Consider the following 5,042-nt stretch of genomic DNA (forward strand, 5'->3'; position numbering starts at 1 on the left):
TCAAGATCACCCATGTCTATGCAATCCAGGATCTGGAACTTAAAACCTGTGTGTCTTTTATGAAGAGAAAGGTGTTTGGCTAGTGCATTATTTTTACATCCAGAGCAGATTCCTGACAGATGACATGAAATCCTACGCTTGAGATTATTTACAGTCTTGCCCACATAGAATGCATCACATTCATTGCACTGTGCCCTGTAAATTACTTTTTTAGTGTTACAGTCACCTCCTACACTGGTTGTAATGATCTTCTTTAAATAAGGGCAATAAAAAATATCACCTTGCTGTATAAATATACAAAATGTACAATTAGTTTCACATCTTTTAGTGCTTTTCTCACATGGTCTAGGTTTAAATTCAACAAAACGTCTAATGTTCCTGGCCTTCCTATAAACAAATGATGGGGATTCACCTAAGATGTTAATCAGAAAAGGTTAGATTAGTATGTACCGGACCTGTGCCTTATGTACAGGCTTGACGAGATGCAGGTGTTAATGCAACATGTTTTGAGACTGCTCTTATACACTTTGGGTGAGATGCTAGGATGTCAGGTATGTTTGCATGTACATTCTTTGACTATGTACAAGTCTGACTATCAGTTATATGTCATTAACAGCTGCCTACATGTCTTGGATTATCACACTAATTTGTCAGGGGAACAGGGCAAAAGGCAGGTGATGTGGGCCATTTATCAGGACATACTGGGCAGATTGGAACAGTTGAGGGGTATGAATATGCATACCACTCTCTATTTGAGCATTCTAGCATAATCTGTACAGTTGTTAAGTGTAAATATGTATACAGCTTTCTCTCTGAGGATTCTAACAAACTGTGTGCAGTTGTGTGGAATGATTATGCATACAACTTACTAGCACTCCTGGGATCCAAATCCCTCCTGTGTGTGACAAAAGCATTACAGTTAAGATCACTGTACACTATGCTATCAGGCAATTGTTGTGAGGCTTTGCAATGTATTTTGTCTAATATGAATGACCTGTCTGCACTTCCAACATCATTATACAGCACTTCATACACATTTTATCTGCATACCACAGTGTGGGTAACACTGCTTACTGCAACAGTACTATTTAATAACTGCAACAGTACAACATATGACTGCAGAGTAAACAGAAGTAATGCAGGGGTTACACCTTTATTCGCAGCATATTACACAATTCTGTATACTGGTACAACACTTTCTGAGGCTCTTACATTTATTTGTTATGACAGAACATGCAGGCTATTTACTAACCTGCCTTGTGACGCATCCTTTGCAGCCTAGCATCATAGGCTTGCTTATTCGCAGCACGCTCATCTGCAGCTGTCAGAGACGTACAGTGATATTTAGCCATACCTATCCATAGTATACACAAGCTAGGCAATTATTAACTATGTAGTGGAAGGAGTACTTAGTTTTGGGGCATTCTGCATTTGCCTTGCTTCCTGGATCCACTCTTCCAGGACATCCCCCCTCTGTTGCTTCAGGTCTGCATGGTGGTGCCTGACCTGTTCACCAGTCAGGGCGGTATCCGTGGCACTAGTGAGGTCACGGGCGAGACTGTCCCAGGCCTCTGTTTTGTACTGCCAGCCCTGGTACTGGCCCTGCAGTAGTCTCCTGTCATGGTGCTTTACCAGGAGCCTTACCATGAATTTGGACTCCTGGATGCCCCAGCGCTGTGCTCTAATGCGAGTGCCTTCTTCCACTCCAGCTATTCTGCATGCAGTGGGATGCTACAACCAGTTATGAGCCATATTCCTGCCTCTTCGGTTTAAGAAGGGCCAGATTCCCACACTTTTCCATAATTGGCCGGTTTACGAAAAGGCCAAGCTAGGGGCACACCTGCTTGCTTCAGGTTGTCACTGCTTAAAGAGGTGTACCTGTGGGCAAACTGTATTGGCTTCCCTGGGCATATTGTATTAGCTTCCCTACACATTGCTTACAATTACTTAGTTGGGCTGTGCTGCACTTAGCATCACTTATTGGTTATCTAGCATTATATTTGCCTTTTGTCAACAATGTCTTATTCATTACAGGTTATATATGTGTCTGGTATCCGTGATTCATTTGTACATACACTGTATGGGGTCCTGGGGACTTTAAAGCTTTATTACAGTGACACCTCAACTCTATGTTTACTGCAGTGTTCCAATTCACATATTTATGGTCTGTGGCAGGTTATAGAACATTATACTGTACATAGATTCAGTTCACATGTTTGATTTGATTTCCCTGTGGTGAGGATTAGTTTGCTGATGCCTCCTTTATATGTATTGCTATCATGCCATAGTGGTTAGCTACTGTGACTGTGATGTACAGGGTCCTGAGTTCTAGCCTTGCAGAGGCTGTTTATTTTGTTGCTGGGCAGAAGATGAGCCATTGGGTACAGAGTGATTAAGGCACTTTAAAGCAGTTGTGAGCGGATGTGTGTGGGTTTGCGTGGAGCTAAGCAATGTTAACCTCCGGTTACATTTTCTTACACCCAGTTAGCTTCTACTTTGCTTAATCTGTGTAGGCAATGCATACCCCCATGCAAACGCACTTAAACACACTTACTGGTGCTTATATATGCTTACTACTGTTTATTTATGCTTAAACCTGCTTACTAGCGCCTTATTCATTATGACACTGACACTTCACTCCAGTTCACTTTTAATTATTATTCTGCAGGTTATACAGCAGACAGATGTCAAAATATGTTCATATACAGATTACCAATGGAAAATGGTATGTGCTGCATTGGGATTCGAACCAAGAATATCTGTTCATTAGGTGGATGTTCTAAGCACTACACTATTGCTGTGCTGTATCATTTGCATATATACCCATATACCCATGGATCCTAGTTCCCCAAACACCCATCCCAACACTTCACTAACACAGCAGTCATCCATTCTCCAGTTGGATACACGGTGTATCCACACCACTACACATTGGCCACTCCCTACTCCTGTAGACCCATCCCATGGGTTGACTCATTCCATGTATCCTCAGACATCCCAACCTTTTAGTCCGCAAACATTGGTGAAATGAATGACCAATAGGACACTATTCACAATTTTTGGGTTGTCCCACCTGGGACATACATGTCATTATTTCAAGATTAGACTCTATACTTCATTACATTGTTACTCCTGTTAACAAGACACTACAATAAATTAATAACTATAACTATGTGGTAACGCACACGTTACACATGAAAGCTAATAATGCATGAGTTCAGCGAAATTATATTACAAATAGGACCGGTTTAGTGATTGGCGTTGCCATAGCAGGCAGATCACAGGAATGATTCCACTATTTCATAGTGAGAAAGTCCTCACATTTTATTTTTTTGAGAACAGCACTGACTTCAGACAAAGTACACACTTCTGCATTTTTGCAGATTCATCTCTTCCCTCTTATGCACATCCTATTATTCTATATACTGTCATGGTTTTTAGAGGCACTTTCTTATTACTTATGTCTGCGAAGGGAATGAATGTGTTACAGGGAATGTACTTCTACATATGGAGGTATGCATGTGTGTATGCATATATACTTATAACGAACTCACTGACCTCCACGAGGTGGTCCAGTTAGAGCCAGGCCATCCAACCCTGACATCCCTGGATCCATAATTTCATACCCATGATTCCTCCACCCTACCCGAGTTCAACATACACTCAAACCATCCATTCTCCTGTTGCTATCACAGCCATAACACACCTCCACACATTGCCCTCTCCCCAGTGTTAGGGACCCTACATGTATGTTGTCCCAACCTATGTATCATCAGGCTCTCCCACCATTTGGTTCTTGAACATACCTGCCCTTGCTTGTGTAATGGTCGGAAGTCCACACAACCTAGCAATTTTTGGGTAGTCCCACCAGGGACTACCCTGTAATTCTTTGTAAATTAGACTTAGCAGAACAACAATGTTCCTCCCACTGGTAGTATCCTGCCTGTGGTTTGAGTAGCAGTGATTTGTTCACCCCTGCCCAGCTTGATATGACATAAGCTGACAGCACTAAATAATACTGGAGTTGCTGTTGATTTCCTTCTCATTCTTTTTGTATGCTTTACTGTCACAACATTCATTCTTCATAGTTTTATATAGATATATATATATATATATATATATATATATATATATATATATATATATATATATATATGTATATGTATTATATATCTGTACATACACATGCACATACATCTACATAATTATATACATTTCCTATGCTGTTGCATGACTGTGCTGGGCGATATGTTTGTGATAACATCTGATTTATGTATATCTGCTATGGCTTAGTGGTAAATCACATTGGCTGTGGTGTGCAGGGTCGTGGGTTTGACTTTTGCAAAGGACATTTATTTTGTTGCTGGGCAGAACAAGGGCCATTGGATACAGAGTGATTGAAGCACTTTTAAGCAGTTGTGAGCGGGTGTGTGCATGTTTGCGCAACAGTAGGCTGTGCTGTCTTCCGATTACAGTTTCTTAAATTCAGTTAGCTTCTACTATGCTTAATGTGTGTGGGCACTGCTTACACCCATGCAAATGCACTTAGACTTGCTTACTGGTACTTATATATGTTTACTACTGATTATTTGTGCTTACACCTGCTTACTAGTGCCTTATTCATTATGACACTACCACTTTGATTAAATGACATTAGTTAAACATTTCATGCAGTACTCCAGTTCACATTTACATGTTATTATGTAGGTTATATGGAAAAAATATGTATAAATATCTTCATATACACATTCCACATGGAAAATAATATGTGCTATAGTGGGACTTGAACCATGAATGCCTGTTTGTTAGACAGATGCTGTAACCACTACACTATTGACGTTGATGTTAATTCTGCATGTTTTTTTTCTATTTGGATGATTTTGATGTGTAAGCTACACTAAGCAGAGGGCAGCGATGCACATGCTGCACTTCCCTTACACTTTCATTAATGAAGCAATACAAATGTAAAATATGGACATGGGGAATCTAATTGTAATAGTTCTAGGGACAGGGGCTCAACATTCCAGTACGTGCTTGTGTGT

Source organism: Protopterus annectens, chromosome 5.part0 (genome assembly GCF_019279795.1).
Source record: "Protopterus annectens isolate FY-2018-M chromosome 5.part0, PAN1.0, whole genome shotgun sequence".
Classification (NCBI taxonomy): Eukaryota; Metazoa; Chordata; order Ceratodontiformes; family Protopteridae; genus Protopterus; species Protopterus annectens.